Raw genomic sequence first — 22,338 nt, 5'->3', positions numbered from 1 at the left:
TGGCGTGAGCTGCCAGAGGAAGTGGTGGGTGCTGATACGATGACAAGTTAAAAGGCCCCTGGATGGGCATATGAATATGAAGGGTTCAGTTGGGTCAGGGCCAAGTGATGGCAAATGCGACTGGAGTCATAGAGATGTACAGCACAGAAACAGACCCTTCGGTCCAACCCATCCTTGCTGACATGATAGCCAACCCAATTTAGTCCCAGCTGCCAGCACCCGGCCCATATAGGTGCCAAGTGATGGCAAACGTAACTAGATTAATTTAGGATATCTGGGCAGGTTGGGCCAAAGGGTCAGTTTCCGTGCTGTGTGACTCTAATTGTCTTCAGTGGAAGCAGAAGTGTGGTTGTGAAGGCTGGACTTTCAGAGCATGTTTTGCCCTGACTGGGAGCATAAGAGTTTGACTGAAGTGTGTCGGTGTTAATGCCTTGATGTCTCATTTTACTCCCACCTTCCCAGGGTCGTTAACCATTTTGTGTCTGGTCCTTCCTCAAGAAGCTGCGTTGCAGGTTCACCCTGAATTGACACTTTTTTTTTGCTTCCCTCAATCAGACCTGCTCACTCTCAGCAGGATCCCAGTGTTGTTAAAGATATTAACTTTCAGGTGGAGGTATCCAAAATTCAGAGAGATGTCAGTCTTGACGTTTTTGCTTTTCTGCCCCTTTAAGATCCTGAATCAGCACCTTCAGGAGAATTAGATAGAGCAGAGTGAGAACAGAGGGGGAAGAGGGTGTGGGAGTGCTTTCAATTTTGTGGAACAACAAAAGAAAAGAATATTCCACAAAATAGAATTGCTTGTTCTGAATTTCTACCCTGCACTGATAGTGATGACTTTTGTAATCTGTTTTTAACAGTGTATTTGAAGATCTGAAGACTGAAGCTTCAAAATCAACAGATGAAGGGCTGATGCCCGAAACATTGACTCTCCTGCTCCTCAGATGCTGCCTGACCTGTTGTGCTTTTCCAGCGGCACACTTTTCGACACTGACTCTCCAGCGTCTGCAGTCCTCACTTTGACGTCAATGTCTGACAGTCACTCAATCCATCAGGACCGCACTGATTTTCAACTATGATTCTGTGAGAAGGAGCAAAGCGTTTTGTTTCCTGTTTGAGTACGTTTTCAGCATCAGTGGGACTGAATGAGAGACCCGACTGTTGCAGCGCACTGAGTGTTGAGCCTGACCAGTTATACGGCCTGGGAAGAGGAATTCCCGGTGGGGAGGGGCTCTACACGCATTTGTGTGTAACTGAAGCTTCGGCCATGGAGAAACCCGAGGAATCCAGCCCTGTGGAGAAACGATGGAAGTGTGGCGACTGCAGGAAAAGCTTCTGTGTCCCATCTGTCCTGGAGACTCATCGGCGCAGCCACACCAGGGAGAGCCCGTTCCCCTGTCCCATCTGCGGGAAGGGCTTCAGCACTTCCTCCACCCTGCTAACCCACCAGCGGATCCACACTGGGGAGACGCCCTTCAGCTGCCCCGAGTGTGCAGGAAGGCCTTCAGCGATTCCTCCACCCTGCTGAGGCACCAGCGGGTCCACACGGGGGAGAGGCCCTTCAGTTGCCCTGGGTGCGGGAAGGGCTTCACCAGCTCTACCAACCTCCAGAGGCACCAGGGAGTTCATGTACCATCGCAGGGGGATTGAAGGCATGATGGTTGAGTGCCAGTATCGACTGGACTACCAACCCAGTTCCAGGGGCTCCCGGGTTTGAATCCCACTGCAGCAGATGGTGCGATACAGGGTATGGGTTGAAATTGCCGAGTGAGACAACACTTCCTCCAGGTTAAGGCTGTACCAAGGATCCAATTACAAAGGGACAACTTGGTGGTGACCAATAGTAAAGAAGTGAGGTAGGGGGGTGGTGGGGTAGCGTGTGCGTTTTGACCTTGAACTGTTTAAAAAGCAGCTACTTTTTCTCTGCCTTTTTGCTGAGGGGGTTTGAAGCTGTAACAAAGTTGGATCTCAATAAAAGTTACCTGAAATTACCCCCGGCTCAGACTCTCATTGAAAGTTTTGAGCTCCAAGGTTTTTGTTTTAAAGCTGCTCATTTCTTTCAGCTTCCTGCACTAAGCTTCCAATGTGGCGTATCAGATGGATCAGTGAATGAGCAGCCAGTTTCGTTAGAAATTGTGAATCTTTCAGGAGTGCATAGTGTGTCATTTCATCGGCGTTGTAAAGTTTACTGGCAGCATTGGGAGGTGTGGGCTGTGCTCACTAGAAATGATGTGGAGGAGCCGGTGGTGGACTCGCCTGGATGAAGTTAAAAATCACACAACACCAGGTTATAGTCCAACAGGTTTATTTGGAAATGTGAGCTTTTGGAGCACTGCTGCTTCATCGGGTAGCTGTAGAGGAGGATCATAAGACACAGATTTTATAGCAAAAGATCACAGTGTCATGCAACTGATAGCAATCTTGGTTTGTTCAATATATCCTGTTAAGTCTTTCACCTTTTAGAATGCGTTGCAGGTTTCAGTTCATTAATATGTAAATCCCAGAACATCTTTTGATTCACATTCTCAAGATGACTGAAGTTTTTTTTTAAAAAAAAGTGACAACTCAGCCCAGACAGCCCCGATAAAGGTGTGAGGTTCGAGTCTGTCAATGTCCCAATTTTGAATCAGACTGGTTCTATTTCCAAAGTAGGAATTTATAAAATATTACATGGATTGACTGCCTGCAGACTGTGCACTTTTTGAGCAAAATTGAATGTATCTGCAAACATAATTCTGCCAATACAAATTTGCCCAAAAAGTGATATGTGAGTTTATGCATGAGTGCACATAAGAGTGTGATGGAGTATATGCCTGAGAGTGTGTTGGGAGTGTATGTGTGGGTGTCTGAGAGAGCACGTGTGTATGAGTGAGGTATGAATAAAAGCAAGGGCTTGCATTTTGCTAAAGCAAGGACAGTCAGGACTTGTACAGTTAATGGTAGGGCCCTGTGTCATGCTGTAAGAGAGAGACATAGTGGGGTTCAGGTACACAGTTCTTTCAAAGTTGCTTCACTGCGAGACAGGGTGGTTAAGAAGGCATTTGGCATACTTGCCTTCATTGTTCACCACATTGAGTAAAGGAGTTGGGACATCATGTTGAGGTTGTACAGGATGTTGGTGAGGCCACTTTCAGAGTACTGAGTATGGTTCTCGTGTCCCTGTAATAGGAAGAATACTATTAGAGAGGGTTCGGTAAAGATTTACCAGGATGTTGCCAGGACTGGAGGGTTTGAGTTATAATGAGAGGCTGGGACTTTTTTCACTGGAGCACAGGAGGTTGGGGGGGGGGGGGGGTGGGGGTGACATTATTGAGATTGATAAAATCATGAGGAGTGGAGGTAAGGTGAATAGCAAAGGCTCTTCCTTAGCATTGGGGAGCTCAAGACTAGGGGGGATATTTCTTTAAAGTGAGAGGAGAGAGATTTAAAAGGAACCCGAGGGGCAACGTTTTGACAGAGGGCGGTTTACACGTGGAATGAACTTGTTGAGGATGTGGTCAATGCAGGTACGTTTACAAAGTCTAAACGACATTTGGATGGGTACATGAATAGAAAGGTTTAGAGGGATTTGGGCCAAACGCAGGCAAGTGAGGCTAGTTTAGTTTGGGAACCCTGGTCGCCATGGATGAGTTGGACCAAAGGGTCTATTTCTGTGCTGTCTACCTCTCTGAACCAGAAGTGATCTTATTGAAACCAATAGAATTCTGAAAGGGGCTTGACAGGATAGATGCAGATAAAACGCTCCTTTGTGGTGGGAGTCATAGAATCCCAACAATGTGGAAACAGGCCATTCAGCCCATCTATTCCACACTGGCCCTCTGAACAGCATCCCACACATACCCACCCCCTTACTCCATATTTCCCATGGCCAATCCACCCTCAGTTTCACATCCCTGGTCACTATGGGTAATTTAGCACAGCCTATCCACCCTGACCTCTACACCCTAATCTATAAATTAACTTCTCAAAAATGTAATTTAAATGTCAAGTTTTTCTCTAAGAAAAATGTTAGTCTGACAACATTCGGGTGCAGACAGAATTCACACTTATTGTTAGAAAAGCTCTGCATTTGAATGACATTCTTGAGAAGGTAACAAAAAAGAAGTTCTGGGATTAACAAACCAAAGAGCAGAAACCTATTCTAAAAGATGAAGGATTTAATCTAAAATTGTTTGATGTGTCACATTTCCATGACCCAAGACTCCTTTGGATATAAATTATGATCATGATCTCATTCTCCACAATTACCTAATGAAGGAGCGGCGCTCCAAAAGCTAGTGCTTCCAAACAAACCTGCTGGATTATAACCTGGTGTTGTGTGATGTTTAACTTTGTCCATGGGAAACACATGAGTTGTGGGTCTGGTAAGAGTTCTTATTTTGTGATCTATTCCAAGTGAAATTTCTCCTCTGCACAGGCACGGGTGAACAGTTTGTTTTAGTGCTTTGTGCGAGATCGGGCTAGCAGCTTTTAAATCCTTATGTTAAACAGTTCAAGTAAACTGTCAATCAGCAATTATATTCCAAGAGTGGTACTTCCAGCTCTGGTAATCCTGTTGCATCAACAGAGAGGGAGAGGATGTCACATCTAAAGAGCAGACAGAAAAGTTATTTCGCTTGTTGAGTCGGTTCCTCACTCAGATGAGACTGGATACTGCTTTTATTGGATCATAAATAAATGCTACAATGGAACACCTTAAATTCAAGGAATTTTGAAAGGGCAAACGAACAGTAACTTTGAACAGAAATGTTCTTCCATTTCCAACCTTGGTGAGCCAAATGAAGCATTTTTACTGATAGCTCCATAATCATGTTCCTGCTGGATTTTTTTCAGGGCAAACAATTTCTGGTGAGAGAAATTCTGCATCCTGGGAAGGCGGGGAAATGAGAAAAAAAGCTGTTGAAAGCTATGAACTGTGGGCCCATGAGCTCTCGTGGGAGCAGTGCATTTGCCAAAAACATTTCGGAGGAATTCTGTTTACCTGTTGGACTGAAAATAGTTTCCCCACTGAACGTTAAACAGGTATTGAGAACATTGTGCATTATAGAGTGTGTTCCTGAGGACTGGAGGAGGAATGAACTTGCCAACGTGAACCACACTTTGCAGGGAGAGGAAATTTCTCTGGATGGAATAGGTTGATGGAAGTCAACAATTGTCAGATTATTTCATGAAAATAACAGCTGGTATGGGGATCCCAGAAGAGGGGCGTCTGTAATGAGCACACAGAAACAAACCCTTCAGTCCAGGCCAACCAGATATCCTAAATTAATCTAGTGACCCATTTGCCAGCATTTGGCCCATATCCCTCTGAATTCTTCCTATTCATGTCCCCATCCAGATGAATTTTTTTCTTCAGAGAATACTTGGGTGAGAGCCAAGATATGCAATATCTCAATGTATAATAATGAAGCAGCTCATTTATTCTGAAATTATTTCAATTAGTTGGTCAATTGCCAAATAATAGCTGCATAACTGTCGTCAATATTGATACCCAGGAAAGCTATTTTGTTTAGTATATTTCCTTTGTAAAGATCTTATCCAAATTATAAAATGAATGTATTTTCATATGAAATAAAATTTGCAGTGTTTTATTCAATGGTTGAAAGTAACTTTGCACTTAATTGCTCCATTTGGGTTTAAACATTGTGACTTAGATAAAAGTGATCTTTGCTGGGGGCATCTGAAGCTGTAACAATGTTGGGACACAATAAAGGTTACCTGAACGTTCTGCCTGACTCAGACTCTCATTGAAAGCTTAGAGCTCCAAGTGGTTTTTGTTTTAAAGCTGCTCATTTCTTGCAGCCTCCTGTACTAAGTTTCCAATGTTGTGTATCAGATGGAGCAGTGACTGAGTAGCTGGTTTCATTAGAAGTTTAAATTTTTCGGGAGTGCAGGCACTGCATCGTTTCATCGGCAGTTTACTGGCAGCACTGGGAAGTATGGGTTGTGTTCATTAGAAAGGAGGTGGAGATGCTGCTGTTAGACTAGGTGGGACAAGGTTTAAAAATCACAACACCGGGTTATAGTCCAACAGGTTTATTTGGAAGCACTAGCTTTCGGAGTGCTGCTCCTTCATTGGGTAGCTGTGGAGCAGGATCATAAGACACAGAGTTAAGAGCAAAAGATCAGTGTCATGCAACTGATATGATATATTGACAAATGTAGATTGCTGTTAAGTCTTTCATCATCTTTTAGAATGGGTTGCAGGTTTTATTTCATTAATGTGTACATCGCAGAACTATTATTAAGTCGTATTCTCAAGATCACTTAAGGTTTTTTTTAAAAACAGGTGACAGCTCAGCCCAGACAATGCATGAAAGGTGAGTCAGTATCCCAATCTTAAATCAGACTGGTTCTATTTCCAAACTAGGAATTTATAAAATATTATATGGACTGACTACCTGCATGTTGTGCGCTTTTTGTGCAAAATTGAATATATCTGTAAATATTATTCTGCAAATGCACCCCATCGTTATATGTGTGTGCACACATGCTTTGTAAATGGAGTGTGATGGAGGAGAAGCCTGTGAGAGGGTGTGTACACATCTGAGAGAGAGCGTACGTATGAGAGAGGTATAGATAAAAGTGAGGGGTTGCATTTCCCTAAAATAAGGGCAGGATTTATACAGAGGGATGGGGGGGGGGGGGAAAGAGAGGGAGGGGTTCAGGTACATACTTCATTGACAGTTGCATCACTGGAAGGAAGCTTCACAAGGCATTCAGCCCACTTACCTTATTTGTTCACACCATTGAATAAAGGAGTTGGGACATCATTTAGAAGTTATACAGGATGTTGGTGAAGCCACTTGTAGAGTACTGAGAACACTTCTGGTGGCCCTGTAATAGGAAGAATACTATTACAGAGGGTTCAGTAAAGATTTACCAGGATGTTGCCAGGACTGGAGGGTTTGAGTTATAAGGAGAGGCTGAGACTCTCTTCACTGGAGCACAGGAGGTTGAGGGGTGACCTCATTGAGATTGATATAATCATGAGGGTTCTAGGTAACATGAGCATCAGAAATAGCGAGGGCCCTGCACGGTTATGTCAAGTGACTGGGGGGGGGGGGTTGAAATTGTGGCATTTGGACATTTTAAATCCATCAGGAACAGCATCTCCATAGAGCATACTGTGCATGTCAGGTGAGGTGCCAGAAGACTGGAGGTTGGCTAATGTGGTGCCACTGTTTAAGAAGGGTGGTAAGGACAAGCCAGGGAACGTTAGACCAGTGAGCCTGACATCAGTGGTGGGCACATTGTTGGAGGGAATCCTGAGGGACAGGATGTACATGTATTTGAAAAGGGAAGGACTGATTAGGGATAGTCAACATGGCTTTTTGTGTGGGAAATCATGTCTCACAAACTTGATTGAGTTTTTTGAGGAAGTAACAAAGAGGATTGAGGAAGGCAGAGCAGTAATGTGATCTATATGGACTTCAGTAAGGCGTTTGACAAGGTTCCCCATGGGAAACTGATTAGCAAGGTGAGATCTCAAGGAATACAGAGAGAACTAGCCATTTGGATACAGAACTGGCTCAAAGGTAGAAGACAGAGGGTGGTGGTGGAGGGTTGTTTTTCAGACTGGAGGTCTGCGACCAGTGGAGTGCCACAAGGATCGGTGCTCGGTCCTCTATTTTTGTCATTTACATAAATGATTTGGATGCGAGCATAAGAGGTACAGTTAGAGGGAGAGGCTGAACAGGCTGGGGCTGTTTTCCCTGGAGTGTCAGAGGCTGAGGGGTGACCTTATAAAGATTTACAAAATTATGAGGGGCATGGACAAGATAAATAGACAAAGTTTTTTCCCTTGGGTTGGGGAGTCCAGAACTAGAGGGCATAGGTTTAGGGTGAGAGGGGAAAGATATAAAAGAGACCTACAGGGCAATGTTTTCACACAGAGGGTGGTACGTGTATGCAATGAGCTGCCAGAGGAAGTGGTGGAGGCTGGTACGAATGCAACAATTAAGAGGCATTTGAATGGGTATATGAATAGGAAAGGTTTGGAGGGATGTGGGCCAGGTGTTGAGGGGCGGGACTAGATTGGGTTGGGATATCTGGTCAGCATGGACGGGTTGGACCGAAGGGTCTGTTTCCATGCTGTACACTTCTGACTCTTTGCTGGTTCAGCAAAAGCCGCGCATGCTCTGTCTGCAGAAACAGTGCAAACCCTTCTTCAAATGGACCAATGAGAAGCCAGACAAGGAGCCTGGTCCTCCTGCCAATCAGAACTCCCCAATTGTCTGAATGCGGAAGATGGACCATCAGGTTCTGAAGCTGCTGCTTCTCTCCAAATGAAGATCGAGCTTCACCTCAGACTGCAACTTCCTTCCTCTATCCGCCATCTGTGAGTACGGCACTGTCTTTACCATTTCATTTTTTCATTCTGGGGTTAAATTGTTGACTTGCAGCAACTGAAAAGAAAGCGAGTGAATCCAGGGAGGGGACAGAGTCGGGAAACGTTGGTCCAGGTCTGTGTCTCAATTGGCAAACGCACAGCAAATGCAGTCCCACAGTGTGAAGTTATAACCTCGGTTATGAAAAAATAACTGCCAAAAGGAGGTACGTTGTTCAAATGGTGACATATTGGGATGTGGAGAAAGTGAGGACTGCAGATGCTGGAGATGAGAGTCGAAAAGTGTGGCACTGGAAAAGCACAGGAGGTCAGACAGCATCCGAGGAGCAGGAGAATCGACATTTCAGGCACGAGCCCTTCCTCAGGAATGATGTGTGGATGTAAAAAGTGGCCTCAGCATCCTTCCACACCAGTCACTGCCAGTTGTCAGACGGATGCAGCAAGCAATCAGCAAGGCAAGAGGTATATTAGCAAGAGGAATTGATTTCAGAAGTAGGGATGTCTTCCTGCAGTTAGGGGGTCATTGAATATATTCAAGGCTGAGTTCATCTGATTTTGGAACAACCATGAAGTGGATGTTTATGGGGGAAGGCAAGTAAAATGGTTTTAAGACCAGTACAGAACAGTTAGAGTCATACAGCACAGAACAGACCCTTTAGCCCAACTAGTCCATGCTGACTATATTCACAAACTAAACTAGTCCCACCTGCCTATGTTTGGCCCATATTCCTCTGAACCTTTCCTATTCATGTACTTATCCAAATGTCTTTTAAACGTTGTTACACAACCAGCATCCACTATTTCCTCTGGACAGTAGGATCCCACCCCTACTGCCTCCACTGGCGATGCATTCGAGGCGCCCACCACCCTGTGTAAAGAACTTTCCATTTATATCTCCCTCAAACCTTTCCCCCCTCACTTTGAACTCGTGACCCTGAGTAATTAAGTCTTCCCCTCTGGGAAAATAATTCTTACTATCCACCCCTGTTTACACCCCTCATGGTTTTTAGGCCTCAATCAGGACCCCCCCATCAACCTCCTTATTTCCAATGAAAATAATCCTAATCTACTCAATCTCTCCTTATAGCTCGCGCTCTCCATAACAGGCAGCATCCTGGTGAACCTCCTCTGCACTCTCTCCAAAACTATCCACATCCTTTTGGAAATCTGGCGACCGGAATTGTACGCAGTATTCCAAATGCGCAAACCAAAATCTTATATAACTTTAACATGACCTGCCAACTCTTTTACTCAATCCGTCCGATGATGGAACACGTGTTGTCTCCTGCCTTGACCACTCTACTGACATGCGTTGCCACTTCAGAGAACAATAGACCTGAACACACAGATCTCTCTGTACATCAATTTCCCCTAGGACCTTTCCATTTACTGTACAGCTCGCTCTTGAATTGCATCTTCCAAAATGCATCACCTTGCATTTGTCTGGATTGAACTCCATCTGCCATTTCTCTTCCCAATACTCCAATCTACATTCTGCTGTATCGTCTGACAGTCCCCTTCACTATCTGATATTCCATCAATCTGAATGTCATCTGCAAACTTGCTAATGAGGCACCCAATACCTTCACCTTTCAACCTCCTGTTGAAAAAAGTCCCAGCCTACCCACCAATAGGTGTGAATTCTGTCTGGGTCCCAATGTCGAGTCAGCCTGACATTTTTTGATAGAAAAGCTCTGCATTTAAATTACGTTCTTGAGAAAGTTACTGAAAACAGGTTCTGGGATTAACATACCAAAGAACAGAACCCCATTCTAAAAGATGAAAGATTTAATCTAAATTGTTTAATGTATCACATCTCCATGAACTGGACTCTATTGGCTATAAATAGTCTAATCATGATCTTATTCCCCACAACCACCTGAAGCAGCAGCAGCAGCACTTCAGAGTGCCAGAGATCCAGGTTCAATTCCCACCTCGGGCAACTGTCAGTGTGGAGTTTGCACATTTTCCCAGTGTCTGCGTGGGTTTCCTCCCACAGTCCAAAGATGTGCAGGTTAGGTGAAGTGGCCATGCTAATTTGCCTGTAGTGTTAGGTGAAGGGGTAAATGTTGGGGAATGGGTCTGGGTGGGTTGCTCTTCGAAGGGTCGGTTTGGGCTGAAGGGCCTGTTTCCACACTAAGTAATAAAATCTAAAATAAATCTAATCGCTCCGAAAGCTAGGGCTTCCAAACAAACCACGTTATGGCAGCGGCGGGAGGTGTGCATTATATTCACTAAAAACAGTTAAGCAGTTAGATAACACGTTCGAGTGGGAAGTGTGTATAACATGGTCTCACAACTCCTATACTCAATGCTATGAGCAATGAAGGAAAGCAAACCAAACGCCGCCTTCACTACTCTGTCCACCTGAGACTCCAGCACTCCAAGGTCTCTTTATTCTGCAACACTCCCCTTAACTGTGTCAGTCCTGCCTGGATCGCTTGACCAAAATGCAAATCTCTGATTTCTCTAAATTAAACTCCAACTGACACTCCTCGGTTCATCAGCCGATTCCATAAATTCCAATTTATAGTGAACTCTTTCCTCTCTTATTCCCTGGAAGCTAAAAATCTCCATGCCACACTCACTCCCTCCATTTTCACTTTGCTTATAGCAGAAGAATGTAACTGAGAAACTTATCAGCCACGATTGAATGGAATGAGCAGACCTGGTGGCCTAATTTCTGCTCCTATGTCTTGTGGTCTCTTGCTGTCCTGGACACCGAGAGAATTGGGACCAGCATTGAACCGATCATGACTGGATATGGATCTACCTGCATCTAGGTGGATGGGCTGGAACTTTTTCACTGGCGCATAGGAGGTGGAGATGTGACCTTATCAAGGTTTATAAAATCATGAGGGGAGAGATGAGGTGAACGACGGGTGTCCTTCCCCTAGGGTTGGGGTTTCAAGATTAGGGAGCAAATTTTGATGGTGACAGGAGAAAGATTTTAAAAAGACTTGAAGGGCACAATTTTTTTTATACAAAGTGGTGCACATGCGGACTAAATGTCTAGAGGAAGTGATGGATGCAGGTACAGTAACGACGTTTAAAAGACATTTGGATAAGTTCATGAATATGAAAGGTTTGGAGGGATATGGGCCAAAACACTGGCAGGTGGGACTGGTTTAGTTTGAGAACATAGTCAGCATGGACTAGTTGGACTGAAGGCTCTGTAACTCGGTCCTATACTAGTCTTAAAACCATTTTCTTGCCTTCCCCATAAACATTCACATAAAAATCAGATGAACTCAGCCTTGAATATATTCAATGACCCCCTAACTGAAGGAAGAAATCCCCACTTCTGAACTTAATTCCTCTTGCTAATACACCACTTGCCTTGCTCATTGCCTGCTGCACCTGTCTGACAACTGGCACAGAAGGACACTGATGCCCCTCTGAACATCCACGCATCATTCCTGATGAAGGGCTCGTGCCCAAAACTTCGACTGTCCTACTGCTCGGATGCTGCTTGACCTGCTGTGCTTTGCCAATTGTGGTCTTCTCTACATCGGGGAAAGCGAGCGTAAACTTGGGGAACTGAGCATCCCAGCTGGGTCCGCAGAGGCTGAGCGGACTTCCCATTTTAATGCCCCTTTCCACTCCCCTTTTGACATGACTATCTTTGGCTTCCTCCATTACCACAACAAACCAAACCACAAATTGGAGGAACAAAACCTCATCTTCTGTCTGAGCAGTCAACAGCCCGGAGGACTCAACACTGAGTTCTCCAGACCCACAGCAGTGTGGTTGAGGGCAAACAGCACAAGGATTAAACCAAACAGTGAGGAGTAAACAGCACAAGGATTAAACAAACAGTGAGGGGTAAACAGCACAAGCGCCAGTAAAAGCAGATGGAAAGTGAGTGTAAAATGTCACTATGACAGGACAGGACAGGCCCCACATTCCTTCCCCTCCGTCCCCCCACAACCTGCCTCACCTTTCACCTCCCGGGCCCAGTACCTTCCAGGTGGCCCCATAGTTGACACAGGGGCCGCCCCACGACCAGTAGAACTCCACCACCCAGGCGGCCGACGAGTTCCCAAGCAGGCCCTTAACCCCATCCGCCTCCAGAATGCTCACCGGCTCCTGCCTGCTGTACAGCCGGCCGGTGTGGCCGTGACACAGCAGCTGCACCAGGAAGGCGGCGGTGCCCACTGACGGGTGTCTGCCCCGGGCCGCACGGCGCCATTTTCCTAACGGCCGCCCTCCCGCCGCTTCCCCGCTCGAGCGCTTTCTCCTCCCAACCGCCTTCGCCCCCACGTGACGTCTGCACGGGGGGATGGGCGGGGCCGGGGGAGCCTCACCGTCACCAAGCAACAGCCACCTCGCGCTACAACTGCTCATTCACAAAAACAAACTCTCCTGTCTCGCTCTGCAGCTGCAGGGGGGACACTGCCACGTTTCCAGGAGCCCTGTCTACATTGGGAAAGCTCACGGCTCAATTTAAACAGATATTCCGACATCTAACGGAACGGCTTCATATCTAAAGGGGCAATCTGCATTTTAAAGGGACACGGACATTTTAACGGGTATTTCTGCAAATAAAGAGGTTTAAATAGACGAGATTACATTTCAAAGGGATATGGGCACGTTCAAAGGGATATCTTCATATGTAAAGTGACGCAGTTATATCTAAATGAATCTACATTTCGAAGAGACGTTGCCCTATTTATAAGTAGAGACAATAGGTGTGAATTCTGTCTGTGTCCCAATGTTAAGTCAGACTGACATTTTTCTTAGAAAAGCTCTGCATTTAAATTACATTCTTGAGAAGGTAAGTTATCGATTCGGGTGTAGGTTAGGGAGGATTGGCCGTGCTAAGTTACCCATAGTGACCAGGGATGTACCGGTTAGGGTGGCTTGGCCATGGGAAATACGCAGTAAGGGGTTGGGTATGGTTGGGATACTGTTCAGAGGGCCAGAGAGGAATAGATGGGCTGAATGGTCTGCTTCCACATTGTTGGGATTGTATGACCCTCCCCATAAAGGAGCATTTTATCTACATCTATCCTGTCATGCCCCTTTCAGAATTCTACTGGTTTCAGTAAAGGTATGCAGCACAGAAACAGACACTTCGGTCCAATTCGTCCAGGCCGACCAGGATTCCAAACTAAACCAGTCCCACTTGCCTGCATTTGGCCCATATCCCACTAAACCTTTGTATTCATCTACCCATCCAAATGCTGTTTAAACGTTGTAAATGTACTGGCAACTACCACATCGTCAGCAAGTTCATTCCACATACAAAGCCACCCTCTTTCAAAATGTTGCCCCTCCGGTTCCTTTTAAATCTCTCTCCTCACCTTAAGTAATATGCCCCCAAGTTTTGAGTTCCCCGATGCTAAGCAAGAGCCCTTTGTTATTCAGCTTACCTCCACTCCTCATTTTATCAATCTCAATGATGTCAACCCCTCACTTCCTCTCCTCCAGTCCCAGCCTCTCCTTATAACTCAAACCCTCCAGTTCTGGCAACGTCCTGGTAAATCTTTACCGAACCCTCTGTGATAAGAATACTTCCGATTACAGGGCCATCAGAACTGGACACAGTACTCTGAAAGTGGCCTCACCAACATCCTGTACAACCTCAACATGATGTCCCAACCCCTGTACTCAATGGTGTGAAAATGAATGCTATGCTGCTAAATGCCTTCTTAACTACCCTGTCTATCAGTGATGCAACTTCTAACGAACTATGTACCTGAACACCACTCCCCCCCCCCCCCCCCCCCATGTCTGTCTGTTCTATAACATGACCCAGGGCCCGACCATTATCTGTGCAAGTCCTGCCCTTTCTTGTTTTAGCAAAATGCAACCCCTTGCTTGTATTAATACCTCTCTCACAAATGCTCCCCCTCAGACACACACACACCCAATACTCTCTCAGGCTTATACTCCATCACACTCACACTTTACCAAGCATGTACACACTCTCACGCACAAACTCACATGCACCCACACACAATTCTATGGGGTGAATTTGTATTGGCAGAATTATATTTGCAGATGTATTCAATTTTGCTCAAAAAGCACACAATTTCCAGGCAGTCAATCCATGTAATATTTTATGAATTTGGAAATAGAACCAGTCTGACTCAAGATTGGAATACTGTCAGACTCAATTCTCAGGAAGAAAGTGAGGACTGCAGATGCTGAAGATCAGAGCTGAAAAGGTGTTGCTGGAAAAGCGCAGCAGGTCAGGCAGCATCCAAGTAGCAGTAGAATCGACGTTTCGGGCATGAGCCCTTCTTCAGCCCTTTCCTGAAGAAGGGCTCATTCCCGAAACATCGATTCTCCTGCTCCTTGGATGCTGCCTGACCTGCTGTGCTTTTCCAGCAACACATTTTCAGACTCAATTCTCACACCTTTAAATGCATTGTCTGAGCTGAGATGTCATCTTTTTTATAAAACCTTAAGTCATCTCAAGAATGTGACTTAAGAGATGTTCTGGCAGTTACACATTAATGAACCAAAACCTACACCCATTCGAAGAGATGAAAGACTTGACAGCAATCTAGGCTTGTTCAATATATTCCATCAGGTGCATGATACTGATCTTTTGATATACATTCTGTGTCTTACAATGCGGCTCCACAGCTACCCGATGAAGGAGCAGCACTCAGAAAGCTAGTGCTTCCAAATAAACCTGTTGGACAACAACCTGGTATTGGGTGATTTATTTTTAACTTTATCAACCCAGACTAATACCGACACCTCCACATCATTTCTAGTGAACACAGCCCACACCTCCTGGTGCTGTCAGTAAACTTTACAATGCTGATGTAACAACACAGTACCTGAAAGATTTACAATTTCTCACGATACTAGCTTCTCATTCACTGCTCCATCTGATACATGACATTGGAAACTCAGTGCAGGAGGCTGAAACGAAGGAGCAGCTTTAAACTAAAAACGTCTTCCAGCTCAAAGCTTTCAATGAGAGTCTGAGCCCGGTGGTAAGTTCAGGTAACCTTTATTGTGACTCAACTTAGTTACATCTTCAGATTCCCCCCTGCAAAAAGGCATAGACAAAGTAGCTGCTTTTTAAACAGCTCAAGATCAAAGCCCACACATACCCCACTGTCTTTACTATTGGGCAGCACCAGGTTGTAATTGGATCCTTGTTACAGCCGTAATCCGGAGGAAGTATTGCCTCACTCAGCAATTTCAACCCATACCCTGTATCCTGGTAAGTTTCTCCCTGCTCATTTGCCAGTGGGGAGAGGGCAGTGTAGAGTCAACCAGACTGCTGTGGGTCTGGAGTCATGTGTAGGCCAGACCGAGTGAAGGATGCAGATGGAACGACTGAATGAATACTCTCCCACAATGGCGGTTCTCTTTCCTAACAAGGGAGAGAGTGAATCAGATGGGGGCTTTCTCCCCCGCACCACCCACTCCCTCTGCCATCTGTCATGGTGGGATTCAAACCCGGGAGTGCCCGGAACCGGATTGATAGTCCAATCGATAATGGCACTTGACCGTCACTCCTTCAATCCCCCTGCGATGGCACGTGAACTCGCTGGTGCTTCCGCAGGTGGGAGGAGCGGGTGAAGCCCTTCCCGCACTGAGAGCAGGTGAACGGCCTCTCCCCGGTGTGGACACGCTGGTGCCTCAGCAGGGAGGAAGATGTGCTGAAGGCCTTCCCACACTCGGGGCAGCTGAAGGGCCTTTCCCCCGTGTGGAACCGCTGGTGGGTCAGCAGGTTGGAGACCTGGGTAAAGGCCTTCCCGCACTCAGGGCAGTTGAAGAGCCTCTCTCCCGTGTGGATCCGCTGGTGGGTCTGGAGGCTGGAGTAATTGCTGAAGGCTTTCCAGCACTCAGAGCAGCTGAAGGGCCTCTCCCCCGTGTGGACCCGCCGGTGGGCCAACAGGCCAGAGAAAAACATGAAGACCTTCCCACAACCTGGGCAGCTGAAGGGCCTTTCCCCCGTGTGGTCCCACTGGTGGGCCAGCAGGTGGGAGTAATGTCTGAAGGCCTTCCCGCAGACAGGGCAGGGGAATGGCCTCTCCCCGGTATGACTGCGCCGATGAGTCTCCAGGGCAGACGGGAAAGGGAAGCCTTTCCCACAGTCGCCACACTTCCATGGTTTCTCCACGGGGCGGGATTCCTCTGGTTTCTCCATGGATGAAGCTTCAGCCGCACACAATCGAATTTCCAGCCCCTCCCTGTCGTGAATTCCTCTTTCCAGGTCTTTTGGTTGCTACACGCTCCACGCACAGTGCGCTGCAACAGTGGGGTCTCTCGTCCAGTCCCAGTGATGCTGAAAACATACTCACTCAGTCAGGAACCAAAAAGCTTTGATCCCTCTCACAGAAATCAGTCGAACATCGTTGCAGTCCTGGTGGACTGAGTGACTGTCAGACATTGACAGCGAAGTGAGGATCGTAAATGCTGGAGAGTCAGTCAAAAAATGTGGCACTGGAGAAGCACAGGGATGTCAGACAGCATCCGAGGAGCAGGAGGGCCAATGTTTTGGGCGTAAGCCCTTCATCTGTTGATTGAGAAACTTCCGCCATCAGATCTTCATATACGCTGTAAAAAGAGATTACAAAAGCCATCACTATCAGTGCAGGGTAGAAATTCAGAACAAGTAATTCTACTTTCTGTGGAATATTCTTTTGTTGTTCCACAAAATTGAAAGCACCACTCTCTCTCCCCCTCTGTTCTCACTCCGCTCTAACTAATTCCCCGAAGATGCTGATTCAGGATCTTACAGGGGCAGAAAAGCAAAAATGTCAAGACTGACATCTCTCTGAATTTTGGATACTTCCACCTGAAAGTTAATATCTTTCACAACACTGGGATCCTGCTGAGAGTGAGCAGGTCTGATTTTGGGAAGCAAATACAATGTGTGTCAATTCAGGGTGAACCTGCCACGCAGCTTCTTTAGGAACAACCAGACACAAAATGGTTAACATCCCTGGGAAGGGGAAGCAAAATGACACCAGAGAGAAATTGAATATACTGACATGGCAAACATTAGTGGAAAGCCAGAGTCATAGAGGTAGACAGTACAGAAACAGACCCTTCGGTCCAACTCGTCTGTACTGACCAGATATCGTAAATCAATCTGGAACCGTTTGCTCACACGTGGCCCATAGCTGGGGTCATCCCCACCCCCCTGTCCTGAGACCTTGATACCTCCAAGCTGACCTTCAAAGGTTCGGTTTTTCCCTCCATTCTTTCCCGGTTGTCTTTTGTAAGTATTGAAAACTTTCCCAATCCTCTGAGTATAGGATTTGGGCAGTTGTGTTGTCGCAGAACAGGACATTGGTTAGGCCACATTTGGAACATTGTGCACAATTCTGGTTTCCTTCCCATCAGTAAGATGTTGTGAAACTTGAAAGGGCTCAGAAACATTTACAAGGATATTGCCAGGGTTGGAGGATTTGAGCTAAAGGGAGGCTAGGGCTGTTTTCCCTGGAGCGTTGGAGGCTAAGGGGTGACCTTATAGAGGTTTATAAAATCATGAAGGGCATGGATAGGATAAATAGGCAAAATCTTTTCCCTGCGGTGGGGGGAAGGGGAGGTCCAGAACAAGAGGGCATAGGTTTAAGGTGAGGGGGGCAAGAAACAAAAGAGATCTGAGGGGCAACCTTTTCACACAGAGGGTAGTAAATGTATAGAATGAGCTGCAGGAGGAAGTGGTGGAGGCTGGTACAATTGCAACATTTAAAAGGCATCTGGATGGGTATATGAATGGGAAGAGTTTGGAGGGATATGGGCTAGGTGCTGGTAGATGGGACTAGATTGCGATGGGATATCTGGTCGGCATGGACAAGTTGGACCGAAGGGTCTGTTTCTATGTTGTATATCTCTATGACTAGTTGGACTTAAGGGTCTGTTTCTGTGCTGTATGACTCTGGAACTGTTCTGTACTGGTCTTAAAATCATGTTTTTGCCTTCCCCCACAAACATTCACTTCTTTGTTGTTCAAAAATCAGATGAACTCAGCCTTGAATATATTCAATGACCCCCTAACTGCAGGAAGACATCCCCACTTCTGAACTCAATTCCTCTTGCTCATATACCACTTGCCTTGCTGATTGCTTGCTGCACCTGTCTGACAACTGGCAGTGACTGGTGTAGGAGGACGCTGGGGCTCCTTTATCCATCCACACATCATTCCAGATGAAGGGCTCGTGCCCAAAAAGCCAACTGTCCTGCTCCTCAGATGCTGCCTAACCTACTGCTCTTCCAGTACCACACTTTTTGACCCTAATCTCCAGCATCTGCAGTTCTCACTTTCTCCACATCCAATTACATCTCCATTTAAACAATGCACTTCCTTTCTACTTTTTTTCCCACAGCAAAGGCTATAACTTCATATTGTGGTACTGCATTTGCCATGTGTTTGCCAGTTGTGGTCTTCTCTATATCGGGGAGAGCGAGCGCAAACTTGGGGAATGGTTCACTGAGCATCATATCTGGGTCCACAGAGCCGACCAGAGTTCCCAGTCACCACCCATTTCAATTCCCCTTCCCACCCCCTTTCTGACATTAGAATCTTTGGCCTCCTCTATTGCCACAACGAATCAAACCGCAAACTGGAGGGACAACACCTCATCTTAATAGAGAAGGAAGTAAGCAATAAATAATAGACCCCTACAAAGTGCTGAGGAAAAAAGGGACCTTACTGTCCAAGTTCAGAGAACCCCAAAGGTATCAGTACAAGTAAAACGGGGAATGAGGAAGGCAGCTGGATGGGTATGTGAATAGGTGGGGTTTAAAGGGATATGGGCCAAGTGCTGATAAATAAGATAGATTAATTTCAGATATCTAGTCAGCATGGACGAGATGGACTGTTTCTGTGCTGTACAGCTCTATGGCCATCCACTTCATTTTGAAATGTTTGCACTACCACTTGGAACATCCTGTTAGGGTTCAGAGAGTGCCAGGTCCTAACATCTCCTTCCTCATGTCTCCTATGTATTTTAAATCAATAATAACATTTGTATGTTCCTGGGTTAGTACTTTAAATACACAGACACATACAAGAAAATCAGAGTTTCTACTCGGTAGAGACAGTGATGATTTATTTCAACTTGCTAACAGGGTATCAGAAGGGGAGGATCTGCAGACAGAAATCTTGGAAGAAATTCCATAACAAGATCTGACAGGGTAACTCAATATCATTGGGGGGTTGAATCTGGAAAGAGAAATCCATTCGACCAGCTTCAAAGAGGAACTACCAGTGAACTGAGCTTTAACTGGTTACACAGAATGAGTGTGTGTGTCCCAGTGAGCTGACAATGGGAAGGAGCTTTAACCAGTTACACAGACAGAGAGGGGCTGGGGCATTTATTTTACCCCTGGAGCATCAGAGCCTGAGGGGTGACCGTAGAGAGGTTTATAAAATCATGAGGGGCATAGATAGGGCAAATAGCCTAGGTCTTTTCCCCCCAGGATGGGGGAGTCGAAAACTAGAAGGCATAGGTTTAAGGTGAGAAGGGAAAGATTTGAAAGGGACCTAAGGGACAACTTTTCATGCAGAGGGTTGTGCATGTATGGAATGAACTGCCAGAGGAAGTGGTGGAGGTGGGTACAATTGCAATGTTTAAGAGGCATTTGGTTGGGTACATGAATAGGAAGGGTTTGGAGGGATATGGTCTGGGTGCCGCCAGGGGGAATTAGATTGGATTGGAATATCTGGTCGGCATGGATGAGTTGGGCCAAAGGGTCTGTTTCTATGCTGGTTCTGGTTATGCTAATCCCTGTGGCCTTATTCCAGATGCGATCCATATCTACAGGCAAGACACGACTGACTCCAGCTGAGTGTCTCTCTGGTCACCGCCTCCGTACCCCTTGGAACGATTCGGCTCCCATCTCAGTCCACTTCCACCACATGACCGAAGCAATGATTGGTTATGTTCTTGCTCTAACTAATGTTATGCGTGCCTTTCACTCCCAGGAGCGTGCGGCGTACAGTGATGTTCCCTCCCTTTCAGCCTCTTCACGGGTAGAGCCTGGTTCGTTGGTGCTCATCAAGAACTGGACTGGCAAAGGTCTCCAACCTTGTTAGGATGGCCCCTTCCATGTTTTACTTCCCACCCCTACGGCGGTCACAGTCACTGGGCACTCAGCTTGGGTCCAACTGCACCATTATAAATTGATTGACCGCACCAATCAAAAGTGGGGAAGAGGAGGAGAGAATCCTGGAATCCCAACAAAAGGAGTGGACCTTGTCCAGTTGGGTTTTTGAATCTTGCTGTTGTTCTAATGTTAATTACAGATACTTGAACTAAGAGGAGGGACATGTGGGGGATCGCTTATCTCCTCACCTTTCTGATCACGTACAACATCCTGATGGGGAACGCCACTAAGTATGGATGCGACCAGGAATGATCAGAGATTGTCCACCACCCATGCTGAGGAGATGTCGTCCAGTGCAACGGACCAGACGCCTTTGACATGTGGAACGTGATGAAGATTGATTATTGCAATGGACTCTTACATCAGAAAGACCAGATGGTCCACCTGGACAGTAGAAATCAGTGAGAGTTACCATGTCGTTACCATGTTTTTTTTATTTTACCTGCAGTCGCAAGCCTAGTGAGGATAAAAATGATCAACCCCGTGGGCGGCACGGTGGCACAGTGGTTAGCACTGCTGCCTCGCAGCGCCAGAGACCCGGGTTCAATTCCCGACTCAGGCGACTGACTGTGTGGAGTTTGCATGTTCTCCCCGTGTCTGCGTGGGTTTCCTCCGGGTGCTCCGGTTTCCTCCCACAATCCAAAGATGTGCAGGTTAGGTGAATTGGCCATACTAAATTGCCCGTAGTGTTAGGTAAGGGGTAAATGTAGGGGTATGGGTGGGTTTCGCTTCGGCGGGTCGGTGTGGACTTGTTGGGCCGAAGGGCCTGTTTCCACACTGTAATCTAATCTAATCTAATTATGGTAAATATTTTAAAGACGCCCAGGAACACCATCCCATTTTGCAGATCGGGCCAACTCGAGAAAAGGGAAGCCTGATACGGGAAACTCCTCAATCCGCAAACAACTTATTTATACAGGCCCACAGAACGCTCTTCACCCCAGAGGCAGTAGTATGTTACTCCTCTCTATCGGGAGATGACTTATTTGCCCCGTCTCCAGTCCCTGATTCCATTCTATTCATCAGATTTCCTACTGTCGACCCTGCGAAGAGAAATATCACTTTCCAATACCTCGGGGTCTGTGTATACAAACAGCTGGTGTAACACTGGATGGGGTACAGTAGGCCTTATGCGGCACATGGACCTGGAACGGAACCCTTCCCTTGTCCATTTATAGGCCTTTTCTCTTTTCAGAATCTGATACTGTCACCAAGACCATGTACAATAGAGCTTAGGGAGAGTCCAATGGGAACAGCATTCTGAGGACCATTGTCTCCCATACAGTGCGAGTGCTCGAGTCACTTGGCCCATTTTTTTTTAACAGAGCTCAAGCACCTCCTCTTGCAAAATGTCGACCCTTTCCTCCTGTCGACCTGACCAGACCCCCTGCTGTAACATTTCAGTAACCTATTTTGACAAACTGTCCGTAATATAAACCAAACCAGACTATTATTTCTTCAGCTAAGGTAAAGCTACCAATTTCCTTGTCCTGGATGGCAAAGATGTCCCTCATAAGGTCACTATCGGAGCCCTTGTTCCCACAACAGTACCTTGTCCTGGCCAGTGGACAAGTTGATGAAACCTCCATCTGAGGAGGATGCAGAGGTCAGTCTCAGCCAACCTTGCTCCAACTGGAAGGATCCCAAGGGTGACAATACAGGGTACCCGATAGCCTGGGGAATCCAGAGTACCCTGAGTTTGGAAGGATCGGCAGGGGTGACAAGTCAACAGAACCGCAATTCCCTCTTTTGCGGCCTGACCTTTCGAGGAAATAAGACTAAAGAGGCTCTGAAACAGAGTAAACTGGGATTATCAGACCTGTGTCTTTACTCTGTGCAGAATCGGTATGCCTTAGACTATATACTCCCCCAGGAGGGTGAGGTCTGCACCATTGTCC

At 46.3% G+C, this 22,338-nt stretch overlaps 1 protein-coding gene and 1 long non-coding RNA gene across 3 annotated transcripts in view; one reads left to right on the top strand and one right to left on the bottom strand.

The window, feature by feature from the left end:
• LOC148142883 (uncharacterized) overlaps positions 1 to 22,338 on the top strand; it is a 74,054-nt gene that overhangs the window by 17,616 nt on the left and 34,100 nt on the right. The gene's annotated exons all lie outside the window — the stretch shown is intronic.
• On the bottom strand, positions 1,752 to 12,535 carry LOC148142884 (uncharacterized). 2 transcript variants are annotated; one of them, XR_015751055.1, is made up of 3 exons: positions 12,431 to 12,535; positions 6,730 to 6,834; positions 1,752 to 3,156 (listed from the first exon to the last, which is right to left on the bottom strand). It is a non-coding gene; the product is annotated as an uncharacterized LOC148142884 (long non-coding RNA). The 2 variants fall into 2 exon arrangements; XR_015751056.1 differs by having other exon boundaries at positions 12,288 to 12,496.

This window comes from Chiloscyllium plagiosum, unplaced genomic scaffold (assembly GCF_037043375.1).
Source record: "Chiloscyllium plagiosum isolate Xiang-an unplaced genomic scaffold, Cpla_swu_hap1 HiC_scaffold_27, whole genome shotgun sequence".
Classification (NCBI taxonomy): domain Eukaryota; kingdom Metazoa; phylum Chordata; class Chondrichthyes; order Orectolobiformes; family Hemiscylliidae; genus Chiloscyllium; species Chiloscyllium plagiosum.
This window is presented reverse-complemented; position numbering and strand designations above follow the sequence as displayed.